The sequence below is a fragment of the Nicotiana tomentosiformis genome, chromosome 12 (assembly GCF_000390325.3).
Source record: "Nicotiana tomentosiformis chromosome 12, ASM39032v3, whole genome shotgun sequence".
NCBI lineage: Eukaryota > Viridiplantae > Streptophyta > Magnoliopsida > Solanales > Solanaceae > Nicotiana > Nicotiana tomentosiformis.
Window position 1 is genome coordinate 12,375,465 of NC_090823.1, and position 26,809 is coordinate 12,402,273.

General features: G+C 35.8%; 1 long non-coding RNA gene and 1 pseudogene across 4 annotated transcripts; both read right to left on the reverse strand.

Annotated features, from left to right (window-relative positions):
* Window positions 1–12,479: 12,479 nt before the first annotated feature.
* On the reverse strand, window positions 12,480–16,207 carry LOC104092336 (pentatricopeptide repeat-containing protein At1g09900-like; annotated as a pseudogene).
* A 2,163-nt stretch (window positions 16,208–18,370) lies between these two features.
* LOC104092337 (uncharacterized) lies at window positions 18,371–22,904 on the reverse strand. Of its 4 annotated transcripts, none has more exons than XR_685426.4 (4): window positions 22,822–22,904; window positions 19,883–20,026; window positions 19,756–19,785; window positions 18,371–18,860 (listed from the first exon to the last, which is right to left on the reverse strand). It is a non-coding gene; the product is annotated as an uncharacterized lncRNA (long non-coding RNA). The 4 variants fall into 4 exon arrangements; XR_011413052.1 differs by lacking the exon at window positions 22,822–22,904 and adding an exon at window positions 22,643–22,793; XR_011413053.1 differs by lacking the exon at window positions 22,822–22,904 and adding an exon at window positions 22,503–22,620.
* Window positions 22,905–26,809: the final 3,905 nt, after the last annotated feature.

Below are 26,809 nucleotides of genomic sequence, written 5' to 3' on the forward strand. Positions count from 1 at the left end.
ATTACTTGTTCGACTGAAAAAAATATATTATTATTAAAAATAATATTCACTAATGCAAGACATTAAACCCGGGTAAGCTTATGTTAAGCTTTCATGGTATTGGGCCACTTATTTTATTTATCAAAAGACAATTTATTGGTTTTAAAGAAAATGCCCATCTTGCTTTCTATTGTCATTGGGCCTACAAATTTTAGCTTATTTGGACCATGTTGCTTAAGAGCCTTGATGACCAAAACAACACAAAATAACAAGTATTCTTCTAAGCCCAAATTGCTTCTTACATTGATGTCCAAACTAAAAATTATTTTTTTTTTCATAAAAGAAACTTACATGCTAATTATTATATTTTATCTTCTTAAAGAACTATTTCTTAAAGACTAACATAATATTTTTACTCATCTACATCAATCATGGCACTAATCAAACTACACTCATTAACAACATAAAAACCACGACTAAATATAAAAACTACAAAAAACGGTAATACTTCAATGCTAAAGAGAAGAACTATATTAAGTATAACATTATGTTGACTATAATTCAAAGCATCAAAATATTTGAAGCTAGAAGTCTTTCTTAGATAATTATACATGAACCATGAAAGTAACTCACTGAAAAGAGCCCAAACTAAACAAACACGGTTAAAAGTGGGGTCTTTATCTTTTCCTTAAACTTAGTAATCTTAACAGAATGCAATTTCAATCATATATATAAAGAAGAAAACGATAATTTAACTAATTTTTAACAGATTTACATGATAACACTAATATAACATTCATCTTGAAACAAAATCAGATCTAATATGTTCCATCAACCAAACCGAGATTAAATCCTTCTTATTATCATCAAGAATCTGCAATATAAGAATTTGAAAGTTACCTGGTTTGTAGAATAATAAAAATACAGCAGTGCAGCAACAAAAAACTCAGCAGCAAATACAGTAGAAACAGCAGCAACTCAAGTGTTAATACAACCCAGAAAACTCAACAAAGATGCTTGAAACTGGTAGCTATCAGCTTCACAAAATGCCTAAAGGATCTTTTATTTTTCTCGAGGTTTTTGCACTCAAATAATCCTCACAAAACACTGAAATTTTAGCTTGTTATATGTATTAAGCTGCTGATTTTTCTCAAAGATATATGTCTTTTTTAGCAACTCTCCAAGATGTGTCTTAGTATAAGATAGAGTGTCCCCCTTTTCAGTGAGTAAGGATCTCTGTATTCTAAGTGTAAGGGAGTCCCTTTTATAGGAGAAAAGGGACCCTTTCAATAGGCAAATAAAGTTAGATTTTTGGACAGATTTTGGTTCACCAAAAATCTGTCCAAAAGACTGACTTTGTGTGCTAAACACTGTTCAAGGTCTGTCCCAAAGGTGAAAGGACAACCTGAAAATCTGCTGTGTCAGAAGCAAGGAGAAAAAATATCCTTTCAGCCACCTTACTAGTAAAAGTAAGCTACTATTACCCTATTTTGTGATAAAATAAACTAAACTTCAGATTTTAACCATCAACAACAAACTACTTTCTCAACACAAATCAAACTTGGACAACTATGAACTGACAAAGCATAGACGAGACTAAAAACGGAATTGAACTAAGTATTAAAACCAACTTGATGGGAATGAATTGGATTTTTGCAAACTAATTACTAAACAAACAACTAAATTCACAAACTAATGCTCAAAACAGAACGAGCATCGTTAATAATCGAATAACGACTAACAACAACTAAATAATCGACTAACTAAGTGAACGATTTAACTAATACACTAAAGATCATGTTTAAATCAATAACGAATCTAACAAACCACTAAACTAAATAGAGATAGCTAATTAAATAAACCTAACTTAAAACTCTAATTAACAAGAAATAACCAAAACAGAAGAAAAAAAAATAAAAAAAAATAAAAAAAATCAGAAACTAATCTACTAATTAAAAAAAATCAGAAATTAATTAAAGAGATGACGATTATACCTAACAAGTATGCTTGAAGCCGTTCGAGCCACGAGAAGACGCCGGAGATGCTAAAAGGCGACTACCCGACTCCGAAACGCATGTTTCTTTCGGGTAGATGCTAGAACAAAATGCGTTTCAGCATCTCGCCAAAAGAAACGAGTGTCTTTGAGTCGAAAAATAGTTAAAATGGGGGTTCGGGGCATTTTGGCGGTGGTGAGGCGGTGGAGCCGTGGCGGCGGCGAGGAGCGGGCCGACGGCGACGGAGATTTTGGGGGTGAAATGGGTAGGAAACGATAGGTCTGGTGGAGCTCTATCCATTCATGTATGTTTTGTAGGGTGGTGTTGGCCGGAGCTTCAAGAATTTGGACCAAAAAATGGCGGCTAAAGTTTCTTAGATCTAAAATTCAAGGAGTTTGAGGGTTTTTTGAAGGAATTGGTTTGGAGATATGGGAAGAGGAGGTTGTGGAGATTATATGGTGTTAATTTGGAGGTGTTTGGAGGTGGTCCGCCGCCGGTGGGTGATTTTCGGCGGCGGCGGCGGCGGTGGAGAGAAGAGAGAGAGAGAGAGAGGAGAGAAAGAGTTATGGGTGAAATGAGGGAATTTTTCAGATTTTTGAGGCTTTAAATACCTCTTGAGAGATCAAATATGGACCATTAGATCAATGGGTGATCAATGGGTGAGAGTTGATCTTGGGTCACTTAATGAAACGACGTAGTTTTGAGGCAAAACTACGTCGTTCCGGACCCTTTCAAAGGCAGCCCCTTATCTTGCACTTTTGGCCACTTTCTCTTTCAAATTTGGCCCAATTTCATTCTTAATCCTACTTATTAAACTAAATTTAATCAAACAAATTAATTAATTAAGTAACTTATTCAAATGATCAATTAACTAGATTAATTCACTAATTGAATAGTTAGTTAATTCCTAAAATGCACAAATAAAGAAAGAGCTATTTTTTGGTATTTTTATGATAGAAAATATTCAATCAAAGACACAAAAATTGGAAAATATAATTAAAGCAACAAAATACTAATGACTTTAGGAGGTGTTAAAATAGTACAAAAATTAGGTATTCACAGTTTCTTCAAACAGAAATGGTACCACATTAAGCAAAAGAGCTCCAATTTCTGTTTTGATTGAAGCATTAGATATGTATCTTAATTGTGGAACCATATCAACTGGAATTACGAATTTTCGACATCGTATGAGAAGTTTATGGTCATTTTACTAAGAATTAGGTTGCCATATTTTTTTTCTGATTAATTACGAAATTACCACCGAATTCGTATTTAAAATACTACACTATTTCAAAATGTTGAAACTAATATATCTCCTTCATTAAAAGGTCAAGTTGAGTGATTCAGAAGTCTAACTTGACTGAATTTTACAAGGAATCCATTGGGAGCATCAAAAAAGAGTTTCGAGATCATTTGGCACATAAAACGAGGCAAAATAGCTGTGTAAAAATATTTAATATCGAGGATTTGTTCATTTGGTCATATTTTGAGTTGGTCAGCTCGGATTTAATGTTTGAGGCAATTTTTACCATATCGATTGGGGTAAGTGCTCTATACTCGGTTTTGGCTATATTTCGTGAATCTATCTTTATTTTTGGTAATTGAATTGTGAATTTTAAAGAGAAAATTGGGGGGTTTTGTCCAAATTTTCATAGAGTAAATTTTTTAGTTTTGAACATCGATTCAGAGTCGGATTTTGGGTGTAACTAGTATAGTTGGACTCGTAATTGAATGGGTTGTTGCATTTTGTGAGCTTTGTCGTGTTCCGAGGTGCGGGCCTGGGTTTGACCATTTTGTTGATTTTGAGGTTTTGATTAAAGATTCATCCTTTATCATTTGGAATTGTTTCCTTAGGCATGATTGAATGCTCTTGAGTTTATTTTAGCTAGTTTCGAGCCGTTCAGAGGTCGGTACGCGCGGGATGGAATTTTTGGAGCATCGCTTGGCTTGCTCGGTATTGGATTTGACTTGTTCAAGGTAAGTAACACTTCTAAACTTGGTGCTGAGGGTATGAACCCCTGAATATGCGTAATATGTATTTGGTGTTGAGGTGACGCACATGCTAGGTGATAGGTGTATGGGCGTGCACCGTGTGAATTGTGACTCTGTTATTTTTGTGGTATTATGTAGTTACCTAATCTTATTTATAACCATGAAATCTCTACGTGCTAGAGTAATTGAGTTGTGATCCATGTTAGAAATCATGCTTCGGCCATATGCCGGTACTGTTGGGACCCATAGAGGTCGTATTACATGTTGAATTAATTGCTTAATTTGAAATTTATACTAAGTCACAACTATTATTTGCATATTATATCTCAGTCTCTGTTTTCATTTATTTATACATCATATCATCACTGTCTGAGCTGATTATCATGATTCTTTTGAGCCTGAGAGACTGGAGAGATTAATGACTGAGTGAGGCCGAGGGCCTGATTGTGAGGATATTCATGGGATCGGGACGCACGTCGCAACATGTTTATTTGATTCATGCCATGATTGGCTTATTATAGCACTTGTGCTGGAATTGCCCCCTAAAGTCTGCACATCCACAGTGAGCACAGTTACCTGCTGAGTACGAGTGTCGAGCAGGAGTGTCGAGAGCGAGTGCTGAGTGACTGTGAGGACTGAGTGACTGTGAGGGCTGAGTGACTGCGAGGACTGAGTGAATTGATACTCTGAGAGTATGCATATGGTTTATCACTGTGTTGCATAGCATTCGACATGCACACTTGACATACAGGCATGGAGATTCATTTTCATCATGTTGTACGTTATCACGTCATTCATGACTTCTCATACACATTGACATGTAGGCATAAAGATGTACTTTACTCATGCCATTTGATAATGGAACATCTAACCCGTATTTGGAAGTTTTTAGGAAAAATCACTGATTTCAAACTTACTCACATTTTGGGTGTTTTCGGTGAAAGATTTGGGAATTACTGTTATACTTGAAAAGCATGCCTATTTCCCCGTGAATGTAAACGAGTTGAGCATCATATCTTTGAGTTATTTCTTGTACCATTTTATTATATTGTTATAAACTGTTGCTGGTTATTGGAGTTGGACTCTGACCATTATCCCAGCTCATCACTACTTTCAACCTAAGGTTCGATTTTCAAACTTATTCACATTTTGGGTGTTTTCGGTGAAAGATTTGAGAATTATTATTATACTTGAAAAGCATACCTATTTACCCGTAACTATGAACGAGTTGAGTATCATATCTCTGAGTTATTTCTTGTACCATTTTACTATATTGTTATGAACTGTTGCTAGTTATTGGAGTTGGACTCTGACCCTTGTCTCAGCTCGTCACTACTTTCAACCTAAGGTTAGGTTTGTTACATATTGAGTACATGGGGTCGATTGTACTCATACTACACTTCTGCACCTTGCGTACAGATGTTTGATGCTGATGTTGCTGCGTATGGAGGGAGTTGGATCTAAAGATGTACCTGTGTTCTGGTCATAACTGCCTCTTGATCTTAGTAGATTTAGAATTTAATTTGTTCATGCTTATTTCAAACAGATGATGCTTATTTCATACCAGCTTTGTAAATTCAAAAATCTTAGAAATTCATAATTTGTACTACCAGTCCTTGAGAAATTCTTTCATAAAAGCAGTTGTATTATCATTTCTTCTCTTAATCAATCTCATTAAATTGGATAGTTGTTAATTAGCTTATCTTACTGGTTCAGTTAGGTGTCATCACGACTAGTTGGTTTTTGGGTCGTGAGAGTAGTGTATCCATATGTTTTTTACCTCCCAGAAAAATTTCATTTAATTCTTAGATATGGAGCCACAGGTGTGTCACGACCCAAAATCCACAAGTCGTGATTGCACCTAACCCGGCCCGTTAGGTCATCCAATTAACAGTTAACACAATTCTAATAAGATAATGTGATCAACAATTGATATATCTGTATTCCAAACAATGACCCAAGGATTGGTCATACAAGACATGAGCTACTAAGACTGGATTATTGCAAAAACAAATATGAAATAAATACAACTTCTATTTGAAATGTACATAAACAGAATTCAACTCTAGAGCTATCCTAGGTACAAGTGGTAGCCACACCCGGAAGGCACGAACATCTTCAGAGGCAGCCCCCGTCATCCACTGCAGCTCCGCTCCAAATTCTGCACGCAAGGTGCAGAAGTGTAGTATGAGTACAACCGACCACATGTACTCAGTAAGCTCTTGACTAACCTCAGAGAAGTAGTGACGATGCTTTATAGTTAAAAGATACTCACTGATATAACTTGTACATTAAACTAGTAATAGAACAATACTACAATATAACAGAAAAGAGTACATGAAACGAATGTGCGAAGCAATAACTGAGTACTAGAAGAGATCACAATTTAACATTTCCCAATATCTCGACCAATCCTTTCCTTAGAGAGATAACCAAAAAACCACAATAGTAACTCTATAACTTTCATAGTGTGAGAAACGTACTCAAGATATCAAGCCAATGTCATGGCAACACCCTTCGTGCATATATCTCATCCTCACCAAATATGCGTATAATAGTACCAACCAGGCGGCAGAAATGCTGATAACAGTAATGACAAAGTAGGAAATACACGAGTGGCAATAATGAACAAAGAAATACATATGGACAACGTTAATATACTAAGTTGAAGGCATAGGAGTAATGACAACAATTTAGGAAAGAGGAACATAAATTTTACCTAACTAGCATGGTAGAAGGCCTAGTTTTAGATATAACAAATAAGAAGGGAAAGCATGATCTTTATAAGCTAACAAGTAAAGGCATGAGTGACTATCATGGTAGAAAGCTTGTACTAAAGTGAAACAAAATAGAAACGATATGGATGCAGATATAACAGCATGAAGGAATGCATGATATTTGCAACTTAAACAGATAGAAGGCATGGAAAACACAACAACAATCGAGATAGAGGATAAAGACAGAACAACAACGACATGTCATGTAGATAACATAGGTGCAACAGTAATAACTCTAAGTAAAGACATGAATGTACACACAAGGAAAAGATATCACAACATAAGGCATGTCCCTCGTCCTCACCTGCACGGAAACACCCTTCGTGCCATGAACTCATGATAATATAAAAGCATGGTAACATAAATGAAATGGCACGGCATCACTCTTCGTACTTTTATTCTTATCCTCACATGATAATGTAAATGAGATCAAGATAACATAAATAAAATGGTACGGTATTACCCTTCATGCTTTTACTCTCAAATAAAATGGCACGGCATCACCCTTCGTGCTTTACATTTCTCTCCACATAATAAGATATATGAAATGGCACGGCATCACCCTTCGTGCTTTATACTCTCTTTTACATGATAATATATATGAAATGGCACGGCATCACCCTCTGTGCTTTACACTCTTCCTCACCAAGCATATGTATATCAATGACAAATAAGGTAGGAAGCATAAATAAAGTCAAGGAGAGTGGTTAAACGAATATTCCAAATGAACCCCAATCACAACTTTCAATCCAACAATAGTTCAATAAACCCTCAAGAACCTTATTATTCAAGTATTTCAATAAATATCAAGAATGATCTACAACACGAGTATAAAATCTAATATCTCAAGAATAACGGTCGTAGCAATGTATTAGTGATTAAGTATAATGATGACTGAATTAGAAACATCAATGTTTTTTAAAATTCCGTCAAATTTTAATCAAGTTATAATAAACAAAATCTTGGTTTCTAACATTTAATTCCATATTCTTCGTGATCTAGAAGTCAAGTAAGATATGAAGCAAGGAGGTCATGTAATTCTACAAGGCGCAACTTATAGTATAATTGACCCTCGAGCATGACTAACCCTGGCACATGCATATATGCTCGTCACCTCATATATGTATCGCCCCCGCATGTAGCAAATAATGTCAATTAGTAGGAAAACTTCTCTCAATAAAGTTAGGCAAGACACTTACCTCAAACAAGCCAAATCGATACATTAGAAGCGCCATCCCGCTCAAATCATCCTCTGAGCGGCTCGAAACTAACCAAAAGCAACTCAAAATCATCAAATAATTCCATAGAAATCAAAAGGTCGAATCTTTGCACATTTACTCAAAGTCAACAAAAAAGTCAAATTCGGACCCGCACCTCAAAACCCAACAAAACTCACAAAATCCAACAATCCATTCAATTATGAGTTCAACCATACTAGTTTCACCCAAATCCAACTTTGAATCGATGTTCAAAACTCAAAACTTCACTCTATGAAACTTTGTACAAAAACCCTCAATTTTCTCTTTAAAATTCATAATCCAATTACCAAAAATGAAGATAGATTCACGAAATATAACCAAAGCTAAGTAGAAAACAGTTATCTCAATCCATATGGTGAAAATCGCCTCAAGAATCGCCCAAATCCGAGTTCCCCAACTCAAAATATGACTAAATGAACAAATTCTCAATATTAATTATTTTTGCCCCACTGTTCTGCCTCGTTTCGTGTACCAAACGATCCCGAAACTCACTTTTGATGCTTCCAATGGATTCCTTGTCAAATTTCAGTCAAGTTAGGCTTTTGAATCACTCCATTTGATCTTATAATGAAGGAGATATTTTGGTTTCAATATTTGAAAATAGTGCAGATTTTTAAATACGAAGTCAGTGGCAATTTCATAATTAATCTGAAAAATCTGGCAACCCAATTCTTAGTAAAATGACCATAAACTCCTCAAACGATGTCCAAATTCGATGATTCTTTTTGCTGGCTATGTTATTACGATATGGATCTAATGCTTCAATCAAAACAGAAATTGGAGCTCATTTTCTTAATGTGGTACCATTTATGCTTGAAGAAAGGACGTCGAAACATTTTAAAAAAACGAGTGCAACACAACCCAAACATATCCAAAACTCACCCGATCCCCAAGGGACCCCATCCAGACATACCAACAAGTCTCATAATATAACATGGACCTACTCAAGGCCTCAAATTACGTATAACAACATCGAACGACGAATCGCACCTTAAATCAAACTTAATGAACTTTGAACCTTCAACTTCCAAAACTCGCGCCGAAACATATCAAATCAACCCGGAATGAAATTAAATTTTGCCCACAAGTTTCAAATGACATGTTGAAGCTATTCCAATCCCCAGAACCACAATCTGAATACGATATCCTCAAAGTTAACTTCCGGTCAAACTTATGAACTTTCCAAACCTTCAAATTTCCAACTTTCGCCAATTAGTGCCGAATCTTTCTAGAAATATCCAAATGCAAATCTGGGCATACGCTCGAGTCTAAAATTACCATCTGGACCTAACGGAAGCATCAAAACTCCAATCCGAGGTCAAATGCTAAAAAGTCAAACTTGGTCAACTCTTCCAACTTAAAGCTTCAATCATGAAATTTATTTTTTCAAATCAATTCTGAATTACCTGAAAAATCAAAACCGCCGATACACACAAGTCGTAATACATCGCACGGAGCTACTCATGCCCTCAAATAACCGAGCCAAGTGCAAATGTGTCACGACCCAATTTAGGATCATGACCGATACTTAGGAGCAAGTGCCCCCAAGTAAGCCTCATCGGTATTTTACAGAAAATCGAACAGAGTTTTTCCTGTTTTTGGACTGTCCCAAAAATTTTCTTGTCTCATATCAACAACCAAACATCATAATATCATATCAAACAATTCACAACTTATCAATTAACCAAAACAAGTCTCCACCATTACTAATCAACCCACTAACAACCAGAAATACTAATTTATCTCCAACTTTGATAATAAAGAACGATACTCAACATAAGACTATAATAACCAAATAATATTCATGGCACTAAAATAATGACTATGGAGGGACTCTAAGAGTTCAAAGAAAGACCATTACAATAAACAAAGTCTCCGCCCACGCGAACAAGTGCGAGGCTCACCAAGAACTATCAACATGTGCACTCTAATTAACGAAATCCTTGCCCGCGTCAACTGCTGTTTCTATAAAAAAATATTAGTGGGGAATGAGTTGCTAGCTCAGTGAGTAATAACACTTAACCACAACCTTTTTTTATTGGGGACAAGTCAGAAAACATGCTAGTATATCGAACAGAAAATAATATAAAAATGCCCTTCCAGAAATAATAACTTATTTTCAGTCTCATCATATTTTTTCTTGTAGTATAATACAATTAACAATTCAGTAATAAGCTCGGTAACCACTGTATAATATCAATATTCACATTTGGAAGGTTTCAATGAACGGATCATGTAATTGGTATAACTGTGGACTTCTTCGCAACAAGTTAAACATAACGGTAGTCCCTACTCGAGGGAAATCGGTAACGGTATGCTAGTTCTACCTTCCCACTAGCGAGTTTTGTAACGGTAATCGGTAATTACAAGGTGCACCAGGTCTAACGAACCTCACGTTAGCTATGGAATCCTTCCCATTTATACTTATCTTTGTAATTCGTATATACTCGTAGAAAATATTTTAAAACAATATACGACATTTCGATTCTTATCAATCATATAATTTCATTTCGATAACGGTAAATTCAAGTAACGGTAAAACAGATCTAGTAACAACGGCAATATTTAAAACAAAGGTAATCATCTCAAATAACTATTTCGGTATCATATCGAATAAAAGACTTGTCCCACATGCAACTCAAAATAATCGGTAACATATTCATATTAAAAATCATGTGTAAATCATGCAAGTTATGGAAACAAAAATTGCGGTAAGATTACTACTCACAGTACTCGTGCGAAATACCAAACTCGTCACCTCGAACGATCCGTATGACTTTCTTCAATCAATCTATAACCACATCAACATCGGTCTCGTGTTAATTGCCTCATTTAGGCTAAATCCATCACTAATTTAGAATATTCAATCCTCCGAGTTTTATATTTTATTATCAATTCGCCGAATTATGTTTACCCATGCTATGATTAATTTAAATTAGTCCAAAATCTTTTAAATAGAAAGGTATTTATATAGTTTATTACATGTACTGTTCAATTTCCTTAATCGTGTGCATAAGTTGAAACTGGAATAACATTATTGTCCATAATATTCTTTCTTAATTGGTACTTATCTTTTGTACTCAATACTAGACTTACCACATTCAAACCCAAATTCGATATTGTCCATTACAATACAGTTAAACACCAAAACTCAATCCTTGTACCCTAACTTAGTTTACACCTAACAAAGATCATATATATGAGACTAGTTTTAAGTACAAATACATCAATACCCTTCTTTTTTCCAAGTGAATTTATCCTACAGTAGCATTGAGCCAACTTCTAATTGCATAATTTGCCCAGAATAACTCTTATTGGTATCAAATTTCTTATATCATGTGAAACCCTTCAAATATATAAACTGAGATAAAAAATAATTACCAGAAGAAAAGAACCCAGATGAGAAATTCGAGTATTACCCGTAAGAACCAATGCATTTTTAAAATTTCTCAAGGTTTGGTTCTAGCCTCTTTCTTCTTCTCCTCCTCCTCCTCCTCCTCCTCCTCCTCCTCCTCCTTTGTTTCCTCCTCTATCGTTTTTTTCTTTCTTTATTTGTTTTAGCTTCTGTTGTTTAGCAGCAACTTTTCCCCTTATTCCCCTTTTCCCCTTTTTCCCGTTTCTCGTTCTTATGGGTTGTAGCCCATTGTCTTATTATTATTTTTTTATAACTTTAGTTAAAGACTTATATGCCCTTATTAATATATATGGTATTACAAAATGCTCAAAACGACCGGTCAGGTCATTACATTCTCCCACACTTAAATATACGTTCGTCCTCGAACGTGCCAAGAGTTTTTCCTAAGCTGTCCAACCGCCGTGTAACCTTACCATGCACATACCCGGGGGTGATCCCACGTCATCCCGCTCTATATAAGCCTGCCAACACAATATAACTGGAGATCCTTACTTCAACCTTAGCTCATAAGCCTTAGAACCCAAATTTTCAACATCCGAAATTCATTACAAGGCTCGAATCTCGCATCTACACACTGTATAAGTCTGAACAAGCTGTAGTAAGTCATAACTATAACCCAAGATGTAATTACATTATATACATCATCACTCAGATACTCATAGCAGTAACTGCTGACTACCATGGCTGCCCAAAAACAAATTCGGTACTAATAGTAAATGTCATATCGATTAGAATCTCGTTCAAAACCTTCACACACTGCTGATGATGAAAGAAACATGCAAAATCTTTTAACCACTCATCTGATCAATAAGCCAAGAAGCTCACTCGTCCGACCAGGGCCATTGCCCGAATCCTCAGCAGAAATATAGTATCATTCTTCCAAACACTCCTTATCCCAATACGATAGTGCAGATCTCAGGTCTACAAACCTCATCTCAGCCTATACAAGCAGCCCAATCGACAAGTCTCAACAAAATTCATATGGACCCCCACACATTGCGGTTCCATATACTCAACAAGTAACAATTCAGACATGATAGATAATGGTAGGAAAGTTAAATAAGAAAACTACTAAGCCAATTAAGCAGACAGGATAATTTTAACATTTTCTTATGAACTATTTTCAACAAGGTGAAAGCAAAATACACGAAATAAGTATAAGGAGTTACATTTCATCACAGTACCATTGCGGCGCGCAATCCGACCCCATCATATCAGTCCACATAGGGTATCCATTGAGCCATAATACTCGGGGTCACTGATTACATGTGCGTCAACATCAAACACGATAGAGTGCACCAATATAATTATGGGAAGATGATTAGGCACAACAATGCTAAGAAAGACAAACACCACTATGATGCAATAAGCAAGTCAACATCACGAGGGTCATCTCGCATATAATGCCGTAAGGCCCAAACAGAATTACAATATGCGTGCGAAGAATCATGTAACCCTCATAACCCGTCATAGCATAGGAGAGGAACGCATAACATAGACCAAGGCGCGAATAACATCCATGCCGCCCGATGATATACCTGTGGTAACAGCTGAATAGGAGAAAACAGATCCGATTCGATACAGAATAAACATTCTCATTAAGCTCACAAATAATCCTCAAACTAAATTCTGATCATTCCCAAAGCAGGTAATTAACCTTCCAAAATCCATAGCAACCTTTCCCATAACACATGTCATCAGTCATCCAATCCCCAACATTTCTTCATAATTCGCAATCAAGAATAGTCTACCAACGAGAAAATCTAGCCTCTGAACCTCACGAATACCAGAATCTTCATATTCGATCTCAACATCGCTATTCAAATGGCTGATACGTCACTCATACTCCATCTTACAAAACAATATCCACAAGTCAAAACACAATGCACCTGCCAACAGGCGAACTCTCCTCTGGTGAAAATAAATAGTGCCAACATATTCTTAAACACCCGAAATCGTCCGTGTCATCAAGAACTCATATCCTTCCCTCCAAAACTAAACCGCAACCTTGTACATGCACCTTATCAACCCCACACGGCGCATCACCTCTAACATGCTAACTCGTGACACTACGAAAATTCCATAATCAACTCTGAACCATGAGCAAATTGAACATCTCATCAACCGCGAACCTTTCATTTAACTCAATCCAAGAGAACATCACCTCACATAATATAACTTCTATACCTGTAGCAAACACCAAATCCGGCCGTGGTCATAACCATGATGAATCCTTCGGAACTCATTAACACATAATCGAGTCATCAGAATCGATCGCCTCATCAGCATATCCGAAACCACAAAGTTTTTCAATAACCTGATTATAAGCAGTCTTACATCCCTGCCTTGAAAGCATCTTCTCCAGTAATTTCACCAAATCATCCACCCTTCGTTGCTGACAAAATTGGTGGATGATCGTACAATACGTCACAGCAGTAGGAATCACGCCCCTATGAAGAATTTTATTGGCTAGATCAAGAGCCTCTTCCATTCTTCCTTGCTTTGCCAATCCGTTTATTAGCGTTGTATATGTGACAACATCAGGATGTTTGTTAATCAAGTACATGTCATCAAGAACCGAAAGAGCAGCATCCAACTCATTCTTTTGACAGAAACCATGAATTAAAGTGGTGAAATTCACCGCATTAACAACATATCCTTCCTTCAAACATTCTTCCATAAAGTTCTTTGCTTCATCTGCTCTGGCTTCTTGACAAAGGGATCGAATTAGCATGTTAATTTCTATAGGGGTAGGGAAATACCTCTTTGCAATCATTTCCCTACCCACATCACAGGCTTCCGACAGTTTCCCTTCCCAACGATAGCCATGCATTAACACGCTAAACGTAATAGCATTTGGTCTCCACCACGACTCCTCAAACATGCTCATCATCTCTTTTGCCTCCGCAGACCTTCCACTCCGGCAAAGCCCATTTAATAAGGCAGTATATGATACGGTGTTTGGCTTGCAACCGTGCTTGTACATATGTTGAAGTCACTTTTTAGCTTGATCAATTTTCCCTACAAGACAAAACATTCAGAACTGCAGTGTAAGTAACCACATCAGGATTACATCCTTTAGCAATCATTTCATTGACCAGTTCCTTTGCCTTATTTATTCTTCCGTCTTTACAGAAGGAGTTTACCACAGCACTGTAACCCACTTTATCCACTTGGAATCCTGTTTCCTCAGCTTCCCTTAAGAATCCCACCGCTTCATCAGCATGACCGTGCTTCGAAAGCATATGTATAATTGTATTATAAGTAACCTGGTCAGGCAATAAGTTACTATCTTTAGCCATTTTCTCCACCAACTCTTTGACTTTATCGGTTTGTTTCTGCGTGCAAAAGAATGAAATCAGCGTATAATAACTAACTTTATCTGGGTAACTGCCCCTATATGTCATCTCAGCGATCAGTTCGAATGCATCTTCAACTCGATGCACATCACAGTAACCTTTGATTAAACAATTATATGTAAAAACATTTGGTGTTATCCCAACTATTTGCATCCGCTCAAGAAACCTCAATGCTTTCTCAATTCTATTCACCTTCACCAAAACATAAATTGCAGAGTTGCATATAGACAAATCCGGCTCAATTCCTGTTCTTTGCATTACATTCAGGATCTGCATTTCTTTCCTTAAATGTCCAGCTCGACTAAAAGAAACCATCACACAATCAAAATCATCAGGTCTAAGCGGAATTCTTCTACGCGCCATCAGCTTAAGAATGCGCTTAGCTCCCTGACGCAACTTTGTCCTACTTAGAAGTTGAAGCATCATACAATAAACAATAGTGTGATGTCGATACCGCCATTGCTGGTCCGCCCAATAAAAGAATTTCAAAGCGACCCTTTCATCGGATTGAGACCTTAACATACCACAAACTTGAAGAGGCTTCATACTTCTTAGCAAACGCCTCAATTCAATCTCAAGCTTCGGAGTCTAACACGACTGACGTGCAATTAACCTACATGTTTCCTTCACCAAAGGGTGTCTCATTTCACCCTTCAATCCTTTCATAACTACAACATTCTCCGCCCGATTCACTTGCCTTTGATTTTTACCAAATGAATCCAAAACCTTAAAATCATCATCAATACAGTCTAAACTACCTCCTCCATCTTCATTTTCTGACTCTTCAAACTCATCCACAACTACTAGAAGTTTCTTTAAAGCTGCAATCTTTTCCATTTTCATCACAAAAAGTATCAGAAAAGCTCAAGTCTTTACATTCTTTAGAACCAAATTATTCTTTTACAAAATTCTCATCTCCAGTATCATCATAATGATCTTTTTTCAAGTAGAAATTATTGAGTCTAGAGCTATCACTTCTAGATGAACAAGAAGAAAAAAATGCAATAACTCCACTATAAGCAAATGGGTCTCCACCAAAATGGATTCTTGATTCAAAAGTTGCAATTTTTCCAGAAAATTCAACATAAACACGATGATTACTTGAACCAAACCAAAGAATCTTGAAATTCTTTTTATGCCTAGGCAAGGTTCCTCCAGTTCTTGTGCATATATTTAACTTCAGCAACATTTTTATGAATTCGCTGAGATTCTAAATCATATCTTTTAGGCAATAAGAAGTTTGAATAGAGCTTCAATTGCTTACTTCTGAGTTCTATTGCTATGGACTGGGACCAATTCTGCGAAAAGTTTGAAGCTTGACAGAAGCCTATGTCAAGCTTGATTGAGCGGGCCGGGGCATCCTAGTACATATTGGCCGGCCCTTTGTGTGCTTGGGCGGATCTATCAGCAAATGTTTAGAAATATTGGCTGGGGTAGCCATTTTTTTGACCGGTTGTTAGAGTTTATTTAGTATGTGAGATATAATTTAAAAAATACTATTTTTATGGGAAAATAAAATCTAAACAAAATTATCCCTACTTAAAACACAAAAAAATAGGACTATTGGAGTTTAAACATTTATTCAACCCATGATTTGTTCCTGGAGTTTTAAAATTCTCTACAAATAAAATCATAAAATTCTCCACATGCAAAATCCTAGATTTCGAAGCTTTTAAGGGGAAAACTCCAGCACACTAAACTCAGTGACTATTTCTAATATCATCAAAATGTTAATGCACTGTTTAGCTGTAAAATAATACAATTGAATTTATAGCGTGATTTATTAAAAAAATTGATTTGATCCAAAAGTGATAAATAAAAAGGAACAGAAATAAGATTAATGACTGAAATTAAAAGAGATAACAAGCATGACTAAGGACATTTTCCTTTCGCGGTGGAAATAATAAATATAATGTTCAAGTGCTAAAACTAAGTATATGGTGATAGAGTATAGCCTTTTTTGTACAAGAAATTTCTTGTCCCTCATTGGATGTTAATCTTCCTATTTATAGCCTTACATAGGGAGACAAATCCTAAAATCAAGCTCATCTTGAATAAGAATAAAAACATCATTGATGGGTGTATAACAGCTGGCTTTGAATGCAGATATTTTCTGTAACAACTGCTCATTAAATGCTATTCGATGTCAAACCTTTGAATATTTATTATCGGCAGTGCTTCCTTCGGGACCCATCATGCACCGACCACACACCCGCACCCAGTGATAGCTATGTGTTGGTTCATTTTTCACCTACCTTCGGTTCCACGTGTCACCTCACCATTCGACCAACTGTCATTAACTAATTTTACCCCATACAGATAGTCCCCCTACTTTTCGGTGACGCAATTCAGTGTTACCGGAAAGTAGATGAGCATCCTTTTCTTGGCGGGAAAGTTCCTGAACGGTATCTAACACTTGAAGGGACGCACGTCTCCTCGCATTTAATATCCCGAACACGTGTTGCTTCGTGATTCAGCAAGTATTTTCGCCGGTTTTCGAGGTAATCATGATCACAATTTTTGTCGTCTATAACTTCTCCGCTACTCAACACTTTTACTTCCTTGCTTTCATTAATTTCACAACTCCTTCTTCTTCGAAACTCCTTAGAGCTTTTCTGCAAGGCTCAACCCTTTTAGTAAAAAACTTCTTCACAGATTTCTTATCAATATGTCTTCTCGAACCGCCGTCTTCGGGAATTCTGGTTTTGTCTTTGGTGGAGGTCCAAAGAAAAACAAGAACAAAGAGGTTGATGTCGAACAGGCTTCGCAAAAGCGATCATTTCTTCACAAATGCGATCCCTTCCCCTAGCAGCCCAGGTTCGCAAATGCGAGGACTACCTCGCAAATGCGATAGTCACATTTGCAACAAAAACATCGCAAATGCGATGGAACTAGTACCAGCACTCAACAATTTAACAAAAACAATCCGAAACACACGAGCCCCGCGGCTCCAAACCAAACATCCACACCAGTCCAAAAACATAGCACAAACTCGCTCGCGCGATCGAATTACCAAAATAACCTCTAGAAGCACAAATCGGACGCCAAAATGCATGAGAATCACAATGAACTTCAAAATTTCTAGAATTGCAACCAAGCGTCTGAACCATATCAAATCAGCTTCAAATGACAACGAATTTTGCAGGCAAGTTCCATATGACGAAACGGACCTATTCCAACTCCTGAAACAAAAATCCGAACTCGATAGCCTTAAAGTCAAACTATGGTCAAACTTTGGAAAATTCTAAACCTTTAAATTGCTAACTTTCGCCAAATGATGCCGAAACCCTCTAAAAACATCCAAATGCAAATCTGGACATACACCTAAGTCCAAAATCACCATCCGCACCTACCGGAACCATCAAATCTCCGATCCGAGGTCAAATACCCATAAAGTCAAACTTGGTCAATTCCTTCAACTTCGAGTTTCTCAAATGAGAGTCACCATTTAAAATCATTTCCGAACCACTCAAAAAACCGAGCCAATGATGCACGCAAGTCATAATACACTAGGAGAAACTACTCAAGACCTTAAACGGCCGAATTGGACGCAATTGTGCAAAACGACCATCCGGGTCGTTACAATTATTGAATAGACTAGAAACGAATGCCCGTGCATAGCACGGGCGACGATATAGTATAGGTATTACCTTATACACTTGCTAAAATTGTACAATAAATTACTATTTGTACACGACTCAGATTTCACCAGTTAGGATGAACACCATAACTTATAAGATTCTTAAGAACCTAATGAGCAACAATACTGTAGTATAGAACAAAGAACAAAGAGTCTGGCATTTCCAAGACCGCCCACAACTCATGCTGATGCAAGGATATTTCCAGGACTTGACATCATCAAAAAGGCCTTGCAATCGCATTCACATCAATACTTAAGAATCATTTGATGCACTAATTAGTTATTTAGTTATTTTTTCACCAGATGCAATTGTGTATTGCTCCTTGGACTTTGTAAGTACTCACTTACGGTTCTGCTGCATGTCTGCATCTTCAAGTGATAATGGCGAAACTGAATGTCTGACTTCTTTGTTGGTCGCACTGACATTAAAAGAATATATTCTATCCTGATATGTAAGTAAATTGACAATTCATCACAAAATGTTACATAAGCAGATGATGGTATGTGATGAAACACACATACATTAAGGATTTAGATATCAGTAAATACTAAACGGTATACATCTTTTGTGTGAAGTAAATTTCTCTCCCATCATTAAATAGAAGGACATGTCACTATATAAGTCATGAACACCTAAAATCATAGTGAATGCACAAGACTCATATGGTGAAAACTTAAAGTCCTCTTCTATCTTTTTTTTTCCAGTAGCATTAGACCTTGCGTTTCAAGTAGAGCACTGTAAGTATCCTTTATTTCGAGTAATCAAGTTCACCAGTGCCTTATCCAAAAATAAAATCAAGTTCAACCACCATTTTAAATTTTTTAACTAAACCTTTGAGTTCTGCACATATTTAGTCTTTAACTTCCCCAACAAAATTTTTAAGTAGCGGGCGTAAAGTAATAATCTTAGCAAACTTGCTTCAACTACATTTTGTCAGGTTCTATTTGGCTTCACTTCCCTAGAAATAAGGGGGTTATTCATCTTGTTATTGAAACACGTGACAACATCAAGGTTCTTTAATATAGAGTCATCACTTTAGATTCAGTAACATAGTTGAATCAACTTGATTGAATGTTCAAGTTGAGTCGGGAGGAGTTGTACTCCTCTGATTCCTATCGAGCTGCCCAAACTGCTTGATGTAAGTTTCATGTTTGCTATGCACAAGTCCTCCTCTTGCATTCAGTTTGGCATATGTAACAGCTCAGGCACGATTTTAAACCGCTATATCACATTCATAGTGGAAAAATTATAGAAAAATAAAAAATCAAAGAAAAATGAAATAGATTCAATAGATATACATGTGAAACCCCAACTTCCCTAACTCGTCATGGAAACATACCTTCAAAAATGGAACTAATGTCTGAGCAACCTGCTTCAAGCATTAACATAACTTGTTCAACTCAACATCAAGGATAAAGATAAAATTAATAGCATATATGAAATATGAAAAAAATTAAAACACCAACCTGGTTGATTCATGGTATAAGCCTTATTCAAGTCATCAGCTTTGCAGCAATGCGAAGCATATTAAAAATTGTCTCGTCTCATCCTCCTGAAGGACACTTGTTTCATTCCTAATCCTTTTATCCCCTAGAGTTATGGTCTTCAGGCTGCAAGAAATTAAAACAAAGATAAATCCTTTAAAACCTTCAATTTTCTAAAGCACTATATGACTTCTATATGTAAAATCAGAAGAACTAAATTAAATCAGGTCATAAACATTCCTCAAGGTCATTTCATACCAAAGCTAATGAATGATGTAAGAGAAGGTTATAATTTTAGAAAATATAAATTCTACATGCAAAAGTAGCTAGGTCCTCAAGGCTATTTAATATGAAAACTAAAACATATAAGAAGAAATTTTAATTAAATGTAATAAAGAAGTCAACACCTCAGATACCACAATTTAGTTTCACAATGAACTTATGTTTATTAATTTTCCACAAAATAATGCAAACAACTTTCACAAGAACTATACGAAATATGAAAATGTGCATACACCATATTTAGCAACATGGAAAAGTAATAAACAATTTCCACAAGAAAGCAGTAAGGCCAATCACTTCTTCATCTGCACCAACTCTTTTCTACTGGCATATTTTAACTACGAAGCAAAATTCTGTTCTGTAATTAACTCCTCCTTCAGTAGAATAATACTCTAGTCGCATTAAAATCTGCATTTGCACAAGCATTCAATTACTTTAAGAAATTATGCAGGATACCTCATTCTACACTATAACGTCTCATTTTTACCTTCATTTATCTTCTCATTAATCTTTAGTCTTATTTTTAACACTTCATATTACTAATAAAAACAAAGAACAGATTGCTTTTTAACCTATTAATAAGTGAAGGTTTTTGGACAACCAAGGGTAAATACGTAATTACAATTATATATAAATGAGAAGGAGGAGTACGACACAGCTACAAAAGTTGTACTATCTGCTGTATTGCAAGTATTTCTAGGGATAAATTGGTAATTTTGCTCCTTTCATTATCATAAAGACATTTGTACTATGTATAACACGTGTCTTGCCTTTTATGACTCCTACTTATTTTTACACCACCGATCCATCTTTCTCTTTGGAGTTTGGATTGTTAAACACATGTGGCTCATACTGATAACTTTCGGCTTTCAAAAATTTAATCATCTGTTGACTTTTCTCATAAATAAGAATTAGACTGACTCTTTGCAGTTTTACCTGCACCATATTCTAAGAAGAGCTTTTGAGCAATCACCTAGTTTCCCTTTCAACCAAAAATTTCTATTAAGATTCAATCACTCTATGATGATTAGAACGAGATAAATATTGCTTTTTGTGTTCATCTCTAGAGCCATGTCTCATGTTTAAAGTTATAATAATACTTTACTGCATCTAGGTAACCATCAGATTGTAAATTCTACTTCCTATAGTTAACAAATGTAAGAAAATCACTTATATATGCGACTTTGCTAATATTGCAGTTATAGAGACACAAAAGTTTTCACCCTACTAATAAATCAACACTGAGTTTCATATGTGATAACAAAGAGGAGAAGAAATCACATAACCAAAAGTTGAAGAAAATGATGCATTCCTTTCTAGCCATTACCAAACCAATAATTTTAGGCAAACAAATATATAAAAAAAAGACATCAAAAATTCCTGCTTAGTAAACACAAGAATGCAACCATATTCTCAATCATACCAAGGCTACAGGGAGATCAGTGAAATACTAATATTTCATATGCAGAAGAAAAGTTCTCATATACCAAACAAAGATGAAATTCGAAGCCAAGCAGATGTAAATATCTACCAAAGATGATCAACTGATTCTATAAGGCAAAACTTGTTTGAATAACTTAAAAGAAAGTGACAATTATTTTACCTGTAAATCTAAAACATTAAGGCAATAAAAAACTGTCATAACCAGTATAATCATCCTTCCTACTTTTTAATGATTGATCACCACCACTATAAAATGCTTTAGTATCCTGCATCAAATCATTCTTATGAATAAGCATACAACAACTTGGTAAATTATTGTCCCGAATAATAAAACTTTCAGGACAAAATGGATAGCACCATAATTAGAACCAAGATGAGTCGGGCAAACCATCAAATACCATAGGTGCATAGCCGACTTCCAAAATCTTTGTTTTTCTTGTCAGAATATAGGTAAGATTGAAATTTTTGTGTAGTCAACTTCTGCCAAATTGTCTTCTTTTTGTCTGTCTTTACTGCCATTTCTTACTTTTTTCCTTTGTTATAAAAATAATTAAAGAATATTGATGCGTCTATTCGGTGAATTTCTGCCATGGAGACTCTATTGTTCAAGTTTGTTTTGAATTTTCAAGGTACTATTTTCCACGTCGAAAAAGATTCAATTTTTGTTGTTCGGTAAAATTAGTAAGAATATGTGCAGGGAAAAGACAAATTTCACCAGAAAGACATAATGCATGTGCAAATAGCATACTATTACTGACATACATGTAAAATTCTAGAAGAAAATTATTCAAAAGAGAGGAAAGTAATGGAATCTACTATTACTTCATCAAAAGAAGAGGAAAGTACCAAATATTCACCAAATTGTAATCACAATTACCTGAGCATTCACCCAAAAGAAAAACCCATGCACACCCATTTACCAACACTCAGCAGCAACTATTAGCGTAAAAGATCCATTTACCAAATTAGACCAAAAATTTAAGTTTTATCCCAAAAAAGAAGAAGAAGAAGAAGTACCTTAAAAAGTAGGGAACTACGTAAACCCAAAGAAAATGTCCTCTTTAAAACAGAAAAATATTGAATAAGAAAGGAAGATAGCAGAAGAAGAAAGTAAAAATAACTGAGAAACCAAGAAGCACCTCAAATGAAGAAGTATAAACCTAGAAAAATTCTTTGTAAGAGAGATAGAGCATCACCTTTTGAAAAAGCAGAGAAATTGAGCGCTTCTGAAACGATGGAGATCCAAACTCCAAAGAGAAAGATGGATCAGTGGTGTAAAAATAAGCAAGACACGTGTTATACATAGTACAAATGTCTTTATGACAACGAAAGGAGCAAAATTACCAATTTGTCCCTAGAAATACTTGCAATCAGCAGATAGTACAACTTTTGTAGCTGTGTCATACTCCTCCTTCTCATTTATATATAACTGTAATTACGTATTTACCCTTGGTTGTCCAAAAACCTTCACTTATTAATAGGTTAAAAAAGAACAATATTGATATTGTCTTTATCGGAATGATGAACACAAATTACAAGTCCTTGATTAGAAGCTTCTTCTGTCCTGGTTTTATGTGACTATTCTAGATGAAATTCGATTTTTCAAAGATTACTTCATTTGTTAAGGTCGCGTAATATACGGGTCCGATCTTTCTCCGAATTCCTTGCATAACGGGAGTTCAGTGCACCGAATTACCCTTTACTTCATTTGGCATGACAAAATGTAATGTAGAAAAATCGTTTCTTGAGTTTAATGATCTAAATGAGTACAGATGTCGTCTGAGGATGAAAACTAAATTTCTCTACTCCTACATCATTCAACTTCCTACCTCCAACTATTTAGTTTTCTATATCAGTTTTTGCCACTCACAAGTCACAACGATTATCAGTGTTACCTGCACTTTCACAACTTTCACAGTTTCTAGTTTTTATCTCGAAATTTATTGACGAGATAGTTTTCAGAATGTTCCATATTATACCAAGTGATAATCTCAATCAGATGATACTGATCTTTATGGACAAAAGAGAATGCCCAAAGACTAAGAAAGGCTTTGATAGCATCCTTTTGATCTGTTATTGCAGGTAGACTATAATCATTGCCCATTGGAATTACTGATGATCACACATTCACACCTGTGATTCTGACCTGTAACTACAAGGGGAGGATAGTTGTATCAGTTATCAGTGAGAAAAAGACGTTTAGAAAAATATACACAACTTAAATTACTAAATGTCATGTTGGAACAAAAAGAATATCCTGAATAAGTTACAAATTTAGAACATTGCAATATGTTCCTATTAAGTTCAACGGCACCATTGATTTACCTGATTAATCTTGTACAGAAGTACCGAATTACTTGCTATTATCTCGAAAATTCAACATATAAAACTGTAAATTTATGATTTTCTTGAACTAGGTGATTATCCCCGTTCCGTCTGCCTAAAAGAAAAGACTTTGTTTTCATTATTTTCTTTGAGACGTGGGGTTGAGGTACTATAAATCGTTGACCACTAAAGAAAGTTCCTTTTTGTGGTCAGAAAGATAATTGCCACATTAGCAATGTAAAACTTCATCACGGCTCTTCATGGACTTATAAATAAATTGAATCGACTCGACAAAACCTCACACACAGTGGCGGATTTTGTTCTGTTAGTTGTTGGAACAACTAATGTAATTATATAATGATTGTATTGCACTGAATTATATATATTAATAATTTGAATATATATAATTATCTCAATTTGAATCATTGATTTTAGATTTTTGATTCATCTATATTCATGAGTAAAAAATATAAAAAAGGCAGTCCGAGCAATACAAGAATTTCCCGCTATTCTTTCCTCAATCAATTACTAATATGCGCTCCTTATCTACATGTAATGACAAACAAGTGTATTCTTCCCTTATTAATTTGGCATATAACAGTTTGTCCACCGATAATAATGTAAGAGTTCTCTTAAGCGGCGGCTTGTATTTAATTGTTTATTTGCTTGAGTTCCTCGATTACAAAATCTTAGTGGTGAAATGTATTGAAATGCTTATTTTCTTGAGTTCCTCGATTGATAAAGTTTTAGTGGTGAATTGCATTAATATTTTTTTTATTATTTTATAAATGCTTACTTCTTTATGTTGCATCCATTGTCTCATAAGTTATTGCGTATTATTCGCTTTGGAGTCTACATTAATTCGGATTACCTACTAAGATCTTTTTTATTTTTAAAATTCTAATCCGATATTATAGGTTAAGAGCGGAGATATTCTACTCATATATTCCACCATAATATTTAGTGGTAAAAAACTATAATTATTGTCTTGTCATGAGAACCATTATAACAATATTTGGAATTGAAAATCATATGATAATTGTGACGTTATTTTGGTGTTACCTTTTTTTTTCTTAACTTTAGCTAAGCAGGGACTTTCTAAATATGCTATGTCAAAATTTCAAACTTCAAACCCTATGTCACGACCCAATTTAACCCTCCGAAAGGTGTCGTGATGGCACCTAGTCTTTACGACTAAGTAAGCCTATTATTGCGAAAAAATTGAAAGAAACACAACGATAAAAGATAAACAGTATAATTTAAATAACGAGGATAGTGCCACTCGGCATATACAGTAATAATCTCCCAAAATCCGAAATATCGCTAATCACAAGCTTCTATAAGTCTATATAGCTATATACAAAGGACTTAATGAAACAAAAGAAAATCTCTATGCGGGGGAAGAGAAGGGGACTCCGAGGATCTGCGGACGCGAGCAGAAGTACCTTAAAGTCTCCTGAATCAGCAAACGCGCACTAAATCCGAGGTTGATAGCTCGTACCTGGATCTGGACACGAAAAACATGTGCAGTAAAGGGCATGAGTACATCATAATGGTACCCAGTAAGTGTCAAGTTTAACCTCGGTCGAGTAGTGACGAGGTCGGGTTAGGGCCCTACCGGAGTAAATATAATGAATTAAGCAGTAAAAGATATAAATAAATTTTACGGTAAAATAGTTAAAGAAATTCACAAATATTTAACAGTCAAGGGAGCCCTCGGCTCAGAACAAGGAAACACAACAAGGAATCTCCCTGGATACCATCCTGTAGTTCCGAAATGATTATGCAGTACAAGGGGATCTCCCGGAATACGTCCATAGTCCCAAAATAAATATGTAGTGCTGGGGGATCTCCCGAAATACGTCCGTAGTCCCAAAGTAAATATGCAAGACAGGGGGATCTTCCGAAATATGTCCGTAGTCCCAAAGTAAATATGCAAGACATGGGGATCTCCCGAAATATGTCTGTAGTCCCAAAGTAAATATGCAAGACAGGGGGATCTCCCGGAATACGTCCGTAGTTTCAAAGTAAATATGCAGCTCAAGATGACATGACAGTTACAACATCGAATTATACAGTTTAGACTAAACACAATCAAGGAAAATAGGAATCTACCTAAGCATGCTGCACAGAAATTCAAATAGACAGTCAAAACACGTAGGCATGCTTTCCTAATCTAAACCAAGTAATTAAACATAGTAGTGCAGTTCAAACAAAGGAAAACAATTTATGATTTAGAAGAAAATCTGGGATTTTTACAACAATAGCCCGTGTATGTACTCGTCACCTCACGTACACGACGCTCATACATCAAACAGTACCAAACATCCTAAGGGGAAGTTCCCCCACACAAGGTTAGACAAGCCACCTACTTCGAACCGCTCAAATCAATCTGAAACTGCTCTCTTTCCACGAGTATCCAACTCTGAATGGCCCAAATCTAATCAAATTAATTGCATAATGTAAATATAACTACAAGTAATAATTTACGCTAAAGAATTCAAAGCTAAGGCAATGAGTTAGGAAAAACACCCAAAAGGTCTCTCCGGACCCACGACTCGGAATCGGGTAAAAGTTACTAATTTAGAACGCCCATTCACTCACGAGATCACTCGTACGAAAGTTATCTAATTCCGACGCCTAAAACCCGATCGAAACTCAGAAACTCGATTGGGGAACTTGTGACACCCCATGTTTTCGTACATGAAAGTATGCCATAAGTTAATCGACGCAAGCTCGGGAATGAGATTATTTTGAGATTACAAGTATTATGCTATTTCAAACAAGGGATAAGTAAATTCATGAAGGTGAGAGGGTAAGCAAATCGAAGAAAATGAGTTTCGTCGAAGCTTGGCAATT